Source organism: Nuphar pumila, chromosome 5 (genome assembly GCF_984573655.1).
Source record: "Nuphar pumila chromosome 5, dmNupPumi1.hap1.1, whole genome shotgun sequence".
Classification (NCBI taxonomy): Eukaryota; Viridiplantae; Streptophyta; class Magnoliopsida; order Nymphaeales; family Nymphaeaceae; genus Nuphar; species Nuphar pumila.
This window is the reverse complement of record NC_143253.1, coordinates 118,090,025-118,103,502: the sequence shown is the minus strand read 5'-3', so window position 1 is coordinate 118,103,502 and position 13,478 is coordinate 118,090,025.

Genomic DNA, 13,478 nt, shown 5'->3' with positions numbered 1-13,478 from the left:
TTGGTGCTAAAAGTTTCTTATATTGCTATAAAACTCCAAAAAGTGACATCAATTATTTTGGTTTATGCAGATGTGCGGGTTCATTGCCAAGAACACTGTTATGTTGTGGAACATTCATTATCTCATGTCTACAAGTCTTTATATCTGACCAATTTAGTGGTACTTTCCAACATCAGGTTTTGTATTCTGGCTACTTCTAATGCTAAGTTCTCTTTACATGCGTACATTAACATAAATATGTTTTCTTTGCTAAGTTTATTTTGTTCAGTCATTCTATCTAATGTTGTAATTAGCATATCAGAACCCGTATTGCATGAGTATGAGATATGGGTGTACCAGACTGTATCATATCGTAAGATATGGGGAAAAACTTGAATTAAAAATCACAAAAAAAATCTGAAAAATTACAAAAAATAGAGAAAAATCTCCAAAAAAAATTCAAAAATTTCAGAAAAAAATATAGAATGGAATAGCAAAAAAAGAACATGATTATATGCATTATGAGCAGGGGTGTCAACAGGTCGGGCTTACCCGACCTGTACCAAACCCTATAGGGTCTCGGTATGGTGATAAATATGAAGACCTGATTAAGACCCAGGTCTGGACCCGAAGGGTCCGATTAATACATGGAGCTGGGTATAGTTTGTGAAATTTTATACCAGACCTGGGCCCAACCCAATTTTCGATTAAGACCCACAATTTTTCAATGTAAAAATGATAAAAAATATTATTTTATCGGGTATGGTGATAAATATGAAGGCCTGATTAAGACCCAGGTCCGGACCCGAAGGGTCCGATTAATACATGGAGCCAGGTGTAGTTTGTGAAATTTTATACCAGACCTGGGCCAGATCCAAATTTTGATTAAGGCCTGCATTTTTTCAATGTAAAAATGATAAAAAATACTATTTTACCGGGTATGGTCCGGGTCTGGTTCATGTAGTTCTTATCAAGTCTGGGTATGGTTTCTCTTATGGTGGGTCCGATTAGACCTAGTCCGGACCCGATACCGTACTTGAAAATTGGGTCCAGGTCTGGTTCCACCTGGTACCGAACCAAACCTGACCCATTGACACCCCTAATTATGAGTAATTAAACGTAAACATGCACTAGTAAAACATTGGACATATGATACTGAACATTTAACAAAAGTCACAAGTCACAATCATGAATGTTTGATATCAAAGTTACATATTATATAACAAAACAAAACAAGAAGCATCCTAATCTATCAATAACGAAAACATTATTCAGATGGTGGATCTTCTTCTTCTCCTCCTTCATCCACATTCATCTCTTGGCCAACATAATCATTATCATTATCCACCTAAGCCTCTATAATGCTATATGCGCTCATTTGTATGTTTTGAAGAAAACCTATATGAATAGAAAGAATTAATGATCTATTTTAATCAATACATGTCTTTCACATTCAACTTAGAAAAGTTAATTACTTGTTTTTTGCATTGCGGGTTCAAAAAAATGTACTATATCAAAAAGCATATTTGTAAAAATTTTTGGAAGAGAAAGGGATATTGGGCAGCTGTAAAAGTTTTTTCTTTAGCTAAATCCATTTCTGCCGGCTCTTCTTCTACTCACTCATCTAATATATGAAAGTTGTCACTACTGATGTGATCTATGTCACATGGGTGCGGGTGCGGGTGCGACGCAATTTTAAAATTTTTGGACACGGGGACTCGGCTATATATATATATATATCCAGTGTGTGCATATATCTATATAAATTTTGGACACGGGGACTGAGCTCGTGACTCTTCCAAGTTGTCTCGGATCCTGAACTAACCGAGTTAAAATAGTAGTATAACTGGGTTAGAACCAAACTCGGCTGGGTTTATCATTGACTCGGCCGAGTCTTAGCTACCATGGGAATAAAACATCATCATGGTATTAATTAAAAGCATTAACTAAAAGCATGTTCTGGTAAATGCATTAAACATCTTTTGCAGTTTTGCTAAAATTCATAACATTAATTAAAAGCATTAAAAACTTTTAATTTTTCAAAGCTAGATTTGAAAAAGAGAGAGAGGGAGAGATCTCGGTGGATGAGAAAGTGTTGCTACTCGTGGATGAGAATTTATTAGCTTTTATAAGAGAGAGAACTGGGTGGATGAAAAGTGTTGGTACTCGTGGATGAGAATTTACTAGCTTTTAAGATTGAGAGAGAGAATTAAATGATAATATTTAAGAATAATTTTTTTTTTCTGGGGCTTATGTTTGAGACTCATGCTATATATATATATATTAAAAAAATATATAAAAAGATCAACTTTTTTTGTTTTTTGCTCTAAAAATGGACATTTTTTGACTCAGTCAACGTTGATCGAGTCCAAAACAAGGACGGACTCGGCGTTGACCGAGTCCGGGCCGTGTCCGAGGCCGCACCCGTGTCGGGGCGTGTCAACTCGGGTGCGGTGCCTCCTTAGCTGAGTCCGTGTGACATAGGATGTGATCATATCTGCTCCTCTGGTGTCTTCTTTATTCTCTTTGAATTTGTCTGCAATATTCAGATATTAATTAGAATACAAATTGTATTAAAGTAGATCCACTAACGTATATCTTAATGTTACCTTTGCTTCAATCTCATGTTGTAGGCGACAAATACAAGATCATTTAATCAAGAGTGCTCCATTCTATTCTTTTTCTTTGTGTGGATGCACTAAAAAAAACTCCAATTTCTCTCACATCCACTCGCGCTGCATCCTTGACTCAATATATGCTGTGCAAACCTAGATAATGAAGGGAGCATCTCCACCAAACCTATTCCACCATTGATTTAAACCAACAAAAGAAAAAAAATATCATGAGAGAAAATCCTTGCAACAAAAAAAAATACATAATTAAATATACTAACATTGAATTTCAAATTCATACTTGGCCGCAATGAGCTACATAATTGGATTGTGTTCTTTCGTCCAAAGTCCCCCTCGTTTTGTTCGTACTTGTTTAACTCCACATGAATTTGTCTTTGGAGAGTATGATCTACATTAAGTTTTTCAATGGAGTTTAGGACGTTCGTTTGTACTTCCCTATCATATACGAATGTGGGGGAGAATTTGATGGCAAGATTGAAGTAAAGAGGCAACAACATGAATGCTTTGATGGAGTTGGTGAATCCATTTTTTATCAATCACCCTCCAAACTGGCATATAATACTTTTTCTTGCTGTTGAAAATATCTATAATATGTTCGTTTGCTCTGTCTATATCATCATACAAGTAGGGCATAACTGAAGCCTCATCACTGTCCACTGTCCTTAACACTTTCACGAGTGGCATTGTCATCCTCAAAAAACATACTGCACCTCCTCTAAATCTTCATAGAGAAAACTATCTCCACTATCTCAACCCCAATAAGTTTCTGCGCAATCTTCATTTGCAAACCACTCATCTGATTGCTTTAATTCATTTTGATGAATGGAAATGCTCTGTATAGTCAAAACATTCGTAGCAAACCTTGTCAATGCAAGGCATATCTGTAACGCCCTAAAATTTCGACTTGTGATTTCGAAAACCTTATCGAAAAACCTTTCAAAGATTTAAAGTTTTAATTTTTTAAAAACGACAGCGGAAGACATTTAGAAAGGAACACAAGTCAACAATCCTGGGTACGTTAGCTGAAAACCATCATTCACATGTACAACAACTTAAAAGAATTTAAGAAATAAGGCAATAGATTAAAAATCTGTAGTTTATTACAAAATGAGCATTTTGTTGCAAAGTTCAATAAATCTAAAGAAAACTCCAAAAGACCCAGAGCCAAGCCGCCAGCAGAAAGAAGATAAATCTTGATCCATATTGCACCACGCCATCGGCCGCCAGTGAAGTCCTACTCCTCACCTGCCCATAAAATGGGTCAATTTCATAACAAACCAGTAGGTGCACGAACAAATAAGTAGAATGAAAATAAAACAGGACATTCATGAGATAAGCAGTTATGATATTTAAGCAATTAAAACAATTGTAGTCTATTCTAACAAATGTAATAAGTGCAAAGAGCTGTTAGTTGAAGCAGTGTAAGTCTCAGTCATCTACAACTATTCATGAAGATATTCCTTAATTTCTGATATTAACTGGCCTGTGGGTACGCACAGACGCGAAACGTAGAAACAGCCGAGACCGATCCGGGGGTTTATTATGTCAGGTGTTTTCATTAACCCGGATGGCTGACTGAGTCCGCTCCTAAGGGGACGGTCAGTGACCAAGAGAGTAAATCCCCAAAGGCATTCGTGGCCCATGGATGCATCCAACTTCTGCAGAAGTGCCTGGGAGTTACCACCTATGATAATTTATGGTAATCCCAATTCCCCTAACTCCGATGACTGGGGAAACCGAGTCTTTTGCCCGTAGGGTGGTTGTTAACAACCTGTCCATCGGAGTCTTTGTACCATCCATCTTCTCCCTTGATGAACCGTGAAGATCGGATGAGTACGACGGGGGTTTCTTAACCGCCGCCCCATCCTACATGCTCTAGTCCATTAGACCCACTCGAGCATCTTGCCTGTGAAGGCGAATGGTCACCATTTATGTGATCTCAGCATTGTGCTAATTGCACTCATCGAGGTTGCTACAACCTCATCATCCCACCATCGTAACCCACATGGGACGTACTTGTCCAAAAGTACGATCGTACCTTCCTAGAGGTACAACTACGATGAGAGGGCAACATAATGTTTTATGATTCTTTTGGTTCATAAATGACATGTATTGCTCTTTCGAGAAATTTGGCCTGTGGAGGCCAACATTAACCCATCTATATAAAGTGTTGAGTTCCTAATTCAAGGTTCTCCATGACCTCTCGTCAAATTTATACCATACCTGCCGTAAGGTTTGGTTATAACAGTAATTGCAGTGGTTTTCTTTCCAGAAATGAGTCTATTCACAAAGTCTACCTTAAGTATGCAGTTTCAAAAGAATAAGCATGCCGAACAGACAATCACGAGTTAAGAAATCCTATACGTAAACAAGTATGCCAATTAAACTACTTGATTCTTTCTAGAATGAGTCTAACCACAGAATTTACATTAAGCATGCAATTTCAAAAGAATCAAAATGAGTAACCTCTGACCAACCAATACTTTTTCAGATAAGCAGGTATGTAAAATAACTATTCTATCTCAGAAGTCTTATTTTATTTTGTTCATACAAACTTTTCGTGCGACTTTCCCCTACCTCGGGATGTCGTGCAGCTGCGTGTGTCTACGCGTGTAGATGATACGAGGCTCGGGCCGCGGAGCCAGAGCGGGGGGTTCGATGCGAGGTCTGCAACAATGCTACGTTAATTATTATGCGGAGAAATAGAAAAACAAGCCTGCCTATAGAAAAAGAGAGAGGCAGCAGGGATGTGCCCCTGCTGGCCGAAATCAGAAAAATGACAAGGGGCGAGCCCTTGCCTGCAGACAGCCACGGGGTGACAGGTGCTGAGCCCTCTGTCAAAAACACCAAGGCGACAGGGGGGGGGAGCCCCTGCCGAACACAACGAAGCGGCAGGGGCTGAGCCCCTGCCGACAACGACAAAGTGGCAGGGGCTGAGCCCCTGCCGGCAACATCCAAGTGGCAGGGCTGAGGCCCTGTCAGCAGCATTAAAGTGGCAGGGGCTGAGCCCCTGCCGACAACATAAAGTGGCAGGGGCCGAGCCCCTGCCAGAACAATCAAGTGGCAGGGGCCGAGCCCCTGCCAGAACAATCAAGTGGCAGGGGCTGAGCCCCTGCCAACAACAGCCAAGTGGCAGGGGCTGAGCCCCTGCCAGAAACGATTAGGTGGCAGGGGCTGAGCCCCTGCCTGCAATAAAAAGGTGGCAGGGGCTGGGCCCCTTCCGACAAAATGAAAGTGGCAGGGGCTGAGCCCCTGCCAGAACAGCTAGAGTGGTAGGGCTGAGCCTCTGCCAGAACAATCAAGTGGCAGGGGCTGAGCCCCTGCCAGCAACAGTCAAGTGGCAGGGGCTGAGCCCCTGCCGGCAAAATGAAAGTGGCAGGGGCTGAGCCCCTGCCAGCAACGATTAAGTGGCAGGGGCTGAGCCCCTGCCAGCAACAATTACGTGGCAGGGGCTGAGCCCCTGCCGGCAATAGAAAAGTGGCAGGGGTTGAGCCCTTGCCGGAATCATCGAATCGGCAGGGGCTGAGCCCCTGCCGACAGACACGAGACGGCAGGGGCCCAGCCCCTGCCGATGGCGGTGAGGTGGCAGGGCCTCGGCCCCTGCTTGGTAGAGTCAACGAATGGCAGGGGCCCCAGCCCCTGCCAGACCGAGTCACGACGACCCCAAAACGACGACAAGCAAACAGGTGCCGCAGGGGTGACTGGACCCCTGCCGGCCCTTCGACAGCCCCAGTAGAAAGGGGGAAAAAATGGCGACAGGGCCTGAGGGCTCCCTGTTGACCCTCCGAAAGGCACATGGGACGTGGGAGGGCGCGGCAGGGGCCGTGCGCTGCCTGTCGGCCTTCCGACGAGGTGACAGAGGGGGGGGGTGAAGAAGAGAAGAGGGTGGCGTACCTGGGAGTGGTGGCCGGCGTCGGCGGTGGGGCGCAGTGACGGCAGGTCGGCACGAGGAGGAGGAAGCTCGAGGGGGGGAGGCGTGCCTCCCCTCACCCTCCTGCAATGCTCTTAAAGAGCTCGGGGGTGCGATGAAAGGGGAAACCTCGGTGGGTTTCCCCAATCTACTAGAAAACGAAGGGGGAGAAGAGGGGGGGTTTGCGGCGCCCGAAAGCTCGGGTGAGCTCGGGTTACTTAAAACCCTAAAAAAAAGGGGCCCGGGTCGGGTCCGGACCCGACCCGGCCCGGGTCCAATTTTTTTTTTTAAATGGGGTTTTACAATATCAATTCGGCTGGTAAACCTCCTCATCAAGTTTAGGATGGCCGAATGATTATAAATGATTTTTGTTACTTTTTGCACATTTCAATGCACTCCAAAATGCCCTCCATCTTACGAATATCTTCAAGCATGAGATCAATGCAATGCGCTGCGCATGAACATCAAACAACATTAATTTAACAACTTTTAAGTTTGCTGCATCTGTCATTTCACAACATTTAATAGATTCTTAGAAGTGCATGCTACTATGTTAAGCCTTGTGCCGACTAAATAAAGTTTCATCCTAAAAATGTTTCCATGAATCTGCCTCTTACAATAATTGCACCGGTTTAATATCATATTTCCTTCATAAACCTGCGTACAATGATCTCATGCCGGGTCTCTTGATGCAGCCTTGCTCCAAATATGTTGAATCAAACCCTCTTAAGGTTTGGATTTGAGGGTTAGAGGACACAAAAATGTATATGATGGAAATGGGCAGATTTAGGATAAATCACGCCACTATGACTCGGTTTTAAGAGTTAAAAGCAAAGTTCTCGGTCGAGCAAGTGGGAGCGGGAAGCAGAAGCGAGAAGAGAGGCACTTTTAAAATTTTAAGAAGCGAAAAGTGCAGAACGACTTAGAAGTGAACCTAGAATCGTCTAAGAAGCGGGAAGAAAAGCGAACTAGTATTCGAAGGGAAAACAAAGAGGGAAGCAACCTAGGATTCGAGTGAGAAGCAAAAGAGAAGCAAATAGGAATCTAACAAGAAGTGGAAATGTAATTATATTATTCCTAATTTACCAAAATATAAAATTTATGTATTATGTATATACATACAACATTTTGAACAATATAAATAAGATTACGAGAAAGAAACAAGAATTTCTAAAAGTGTTTTCATATTCCAGAAATCACCCAACTTTTTATTTGAAAAACCATGACAACTACCAACAAATCCAAACCATTAACCTTTGAATTTCAAAAGCTCATTTAAGTTTCCAAATCTATGAATACTTTCCTAGGACAGTAACAAAGTTAAACATTTCTGCTTGCAAGCACAAACTTCAAGCTTTTGCAATGTATTCTTCTTTTAGTGAATCTAAAATTACTTAAGCCCCTACTAATTTGCAAGAAGAAATAGAATGAGCCTATAAGGCATAATACCCTAATCGTAATTCAGTCACAGGTACTATCACTAATCGAGCATGGTATGTCAAACCAAAAACTTTAAAATCTCATAGCCTCACAACTTGCTAATGACAAAAGCAAACACCAATCTTTTTGATGAAGAACTAAACAACATAGCAAATGGCTTATAGGGAACTCATAGGCAAAGAGGAAATAGATTATCTTAAAATAATCCAAAACTCTGAACTGAACTTCATTAGAGTTTAAAACAACAAACAAGAAATGCAAAGAGAGAGAGAGAGAGGGCATACCTTAAGTTGAGGACCCCATGGTTGCCGGAGATCGTTGGAGTTGCTGGAGATTGTCGAAGTTGCTGGAGAATGAGAGAGGGAGAAACCACTTTCACAAACACTAAAAACTTGAAAAACCTCCCCATTTCCCTCTTTTAACATATTTTTTACAACAACAACAACAACAACAACTACGCCTTCATCCCAAAACAATTGGGGTCAGCGATATGAACCAAAAAAGAAATTCATTTTGGGTCTTCCACATGAATCCTTTTCCTCCAATCATTTCTATCCAACGCCATGTCCTCGGTGAGGTTCAAAGCATTCATATCCTTTCCTATCATCTCCATCCAAGTCTTCCTAGGCCTACCCCGACCTCTTTTAACTAATATATTTTCCCATTTCTCCAACCTTCTAACTGGAGCATCATTAGGCCTTCGCCGAATATGTCCAAACCACCGTAAACGATTCTCTCGCATCTTATTTTCAATGGGTGCAACACCTACCTTCTTACGTATCTCTTCGTTCCGAATCTTATCTTTTATTGTATTTCCACACATCCATCTAAGCATCCGCATCTCAGCTACACTCATTTTTTGAATATGATGTCTCTTGGCAGCCCAACATTCCGTACCATATAGTAAAGCGGGTCTAATAGTCGTCCTATAAAACTTTCCCTTCAACCGCAATGGCATTCTACGATCGCACAGCACTCCAGTAGCACTTTTCCATTTCATCCACCCAACCTTTATCCTATGATTTACATCTCCATCAATTTCTCCATACTTTTGAATGATGGATCCCAAATATTTGAAATAATCATTCACCGGTATATCTTGCTCACCAAGCTTCACTACACTCCCATCACTACTTCGTTGCTTACTAAACCGACATTCCATATATTCAGTCTTACTCTTACTCAACTTAAAACCTCTAGCTTCCAATGTCTGTCTCCATAATTTTAACATATTTTTTCACGATGGAAAAATTTGCCCTTTCAAAAATATAATGTTTCTTTTTATTTTTTGGTAAAAATCAATTATATAAGGTGCAAAATTGTTTGAGCCCCAAAATACAAGGAAACATGATTCTCAGAGTTGGGAATCTCGTTTTCTTCAAAAGAGAAGCTCATTTCCCATTAATGGGAAGCTCACTTCCCATTTAAAAGTGCGCTTCTTCGAACATTTCAAAAGTGCCACATTTTGCGCATTTGAAACACGTTTCGGGAAAGCGTGCTTCTCCATACTTACTAGCGCTTCCTCTAACTCTAGTTAAAAGCCAAAAAACGAGTGCGAATGATGGAAATGAGGGGTTTTAGGGTAAAAGAGGAGCTTTAGGGTTCAGTTTTGTGGGTTAGAAGCAAAAAAAGGTTGAGTAGGATGGAAATGGATGAGATTTGAGGAAAATCATACTTCTAGGACTCACATCTAGCAAAAGCTCCAATTTCTAGGGTAGATTTGATCTCAAAATAGTGTGGGTAGGCTTAGAAAAGGGGTTTGGGGAGGGAGAATTGGTGTATATGTAAATTAACATGTACAAAGGGGTATTTTTGTACCCTAGTTTTACTTTACTTAATACATTTAATAGAATGATAGGGTCAGCCGATCATTGATTGAACCCCTCTCTCTTCTCTCTCTCTCTCTCTCCCCTCTCTCTCTTTCTATGTGACAGCCAAACGTGGAGATCGAAGGCTCCTTTCTTTCATGATATCAGAGCAGCGTGACGACTGTGCTTGAAGAGCTGCCTTTGTTTCACGGTGGCTCGATTTCACGGTAAAAGACAAATCCTTTTTACGGTGACTGTTTCACGGTGACAGTCGATCCTTTCTGAAAGTTTTTCACGGTGAGTTCATGATTCTAAATCGACCCTTTCTGGAAGTATTCACGGTGAGTTCGTGATTCTGAAATATATATTTCTAAGTTCGTGATTCTGAAACCGCTGTTTCGTGGGTTCTGGAAATCGACCCTTTCTGGAAGTATTCACGGTGAGTTCGTGATTCTGAAAAATATATTTCTGAGTTCGTGATTCTGAAACTGCTGTTTCGTGGGTTCTGGAAGTATTTCAGCTGTGTGAAAAATATTTCTGAGTTCGTGATTCTGAAACTGCTGTTTTCGTGGGTTCTGGAACTGCTGTGCGTGATTCTAAAACTGCTATTTTCGTGGGTTCTGGAACTGTTGTATCTCTCATGTTGGAACTGCTGTGCGTGATTCTAAAACTGCTGTTTTCGTGGGTTCTGGAACTGCTGTATCTCTGCTGATCTATACCTAAGTGTCAACCGAGTGCCCTGTCAGCCGAGACCTCGGTTGTGATATACCTAAAACCCTGTTAGCCGAGTCCTCTGCTGTGATATACCTAAGTGTCAGTCCAGGTTTTCATGGATTCCTCTTATGGACAGTCATGTCTGTCCTCAAGCTTTCTCGGTCAACTAGTCTCTGAAAAATTGAATAACTCTAATTTCTTAACCTGGAAAAGACAGATCATTCCATTTATAAAGAGTCAGGACTTCTCTGATCATTTGGATGGATCTGTTCCACCGCCTCCAGAATTCCTCTCACAGGAAAAGGCGGACGATAAAGGAGAACAATCTGTTGTTCTTCTTAAGAACCCAGAATATGTTACTTGGATGAAGAGGGATCAATCGTTAGTGGCCTACATCACTTCAACTCTCTCACAGGAAGTCCTTATTGCTCTTCCTGATGATTGTTCGGTTCCTTGGTGGGATGAGTTAGTTCAGACTTATTCACAAATTTCTGAGGCAAGAATTATGTATCTTAAGCGAGAGTTTCAAATGCTGAAGAAAGATTCCATGTCTGTTATGGAATACTTGAACAAAATGAAAGGCATCACGGACCAACTGGCTGTCGTTGGGTGTCTTGTCAGTGAAAAGGATAAAGTACAATAAACCTTGAATGGATTGGGGTCAGACTATCATGTTATGACGACTATCTTATTATGTTTACCAGAACTTCCAAAGTTTGAAGATCTTCGTGCGAAATTATTGCAATATGAGATGACTCTGAAAGGATCTTCTGAAGATTCTCATGGGAATTCAGGAACACAAGATGTGCTGGCTATGGGAATGAATTATGGCCGAGGACGAGGAAGTTCTTTTCGAGGAAAAGGAGGCCAAGGGAGAAACACCTATGGAGGTCGTGGCATACTTCCGACACCCAATATACAAGGACAAAGACCCATTCCCACTTGTTTTCTATGCAATAAGAAAGAACACATTAAAGCAAATTGTTGGTTTAATCCTTAAAACAAAGGGAAAACTCTACAAGCAGAGGCTAGGAAGGATGGAGAAGTAAAGGAGTTGCTGTTGGCAGCCTTGGCAGGATTGAATATGAAGCAAAATGATAAAGGAATTTGGTATGTCGACTCTGGAGCAGCTACTCATGTCACAGGTGATGCAGGTAAATTCTTGACTCTTACTCCTTATGTTGGTAAGAATAGCATAGTCACAGCAGATGGATCTCATCACTCAATCTCACATACTGGAAATGCCATTATACCAATGTCAAAGTCCTCTCTTAAACTTCCAAGTGTCATCCATGCACCTAATATTCAAAAGAACATTGTTTCTGTCTCAAAACTTGTTGATGATGCCAATGCTTCAGTTGAATTTACTCCCTTTTCTGTTTATGTCAAGGATCTTCGCACGAGGAAGACATTCGCTGAAGGAAAACGATGGGGCAACATGTATATCTTTCAAGAAGATCCTTCCTCCATTCATTCCGACTATTCATCCTTGAAGCCTCACCAACGCCAATTTTTTGATTCTGATTTTATATTTAATATTTCTGAATGTAATAAGCCAAGACTTTGGCATAGTCGTCTTGGCCATTGTGGTCGTCATTTTATTGAAAAACTTGTCTTGAATAATTTTATTCCTAAGTCCAGTCTGAGTTCAGAGGTCGTTGATACAAAGTGTTCTAGTTGTCTTTTATGTAAGAGTCATGTCTTACCATTTGCTTCCATCAATAAAAGAGCTTCAAGGCCATTTGAGGTCATTTGTTCAGATGTCTGGGGTCCTGCTCCAATTACTTTTCTTTCTGGCAGTAAATACTATCTTATTTTCATTGATAGTTACTCACGTTATACTTGGATATTTTTTATGAAGCACAAATCAGAAGTTTTTGGATTGTTCCAAAGATTTCATTCTTTTGTTCAAAATCATTTTTCTACCAACATTCTCAATTTCCAGTGTGATGGAGGAGGTGAATTCTCCTCGAATGACTTTGTTGGTTTCCTTCAACATAATGGAATAAAGAGAAGAGTGTCTTGCCCGCATAGACCTCAACAAAATGGGATTGCTGAGAGGAAGCATCGACATATTATAGAGACTGCAATGAGGATGATGCACGGGAGCAATCTTCCTGTATCATTATGAACTGAGGCCTTTCACTCCACAGTCCATGTGATAAATCGATTGCCCATGAGTATCTTAGAAAATAAGTCACCATATTTCTCTCTTTTTGGCATACAACCTGATTACCATGCATTACGTGTGTTTGGGTCTGTTTGCTATGTTCACATTGACAACTCACTCAGACACAAGTTCCAAGATAAAGCCTTAAAATGCAGGTTTATAGGATATGCAGAAGACTACAAAGGGTACAGGTGCTATGATCCTCTGAGTAAGCGTGTCAAGATATCAAGGAATGTAATTTTCGATGAGATGAACTTTGATGCTCAGGATGCTAATTCAACCCTTCATGCTGATAACTCAAGCCCCAACATTAAGGTATACTACCCATGGTTAACTTCAGAACTTTTTTCAAATGGTAAAGTAGACTCTCCAAAAAATTGCAGTCAGAAGGAGACACATAAGGAATCAGCAAATGGAACTCAAACGGAAGAAACTGTTCCACATGTCTTGGAACCAGCAAGGTATAAAGGTATTGTGTACACTCGGCGAGAGAAAGAGCCCTCATTCGTCTCTTGTACGAGTACGGATCCATCTTCACAGACAACAGACATTCGTCTCTACATGAATGTGAAACATGGGAGATTGTACCCAGGCCACAAAACAAAAATGTTGTTGGGTCAAAATGGGTGTATAAGATAAAGTATAAACCAGACGGGAGCATTGAAAGGTACAAGGCTAGACTTGTAGCTAAGGGATTTACACAAGAGGAAGGCCAAGACTTTGATGAAACTTTCAGTTCTGTAGTTAAAATGGGGACCATTCGCATTGTGTTGGGTCTAGCCATTAAATATGGATGGACATTGAGCCAACTGGATGTAAAAAAT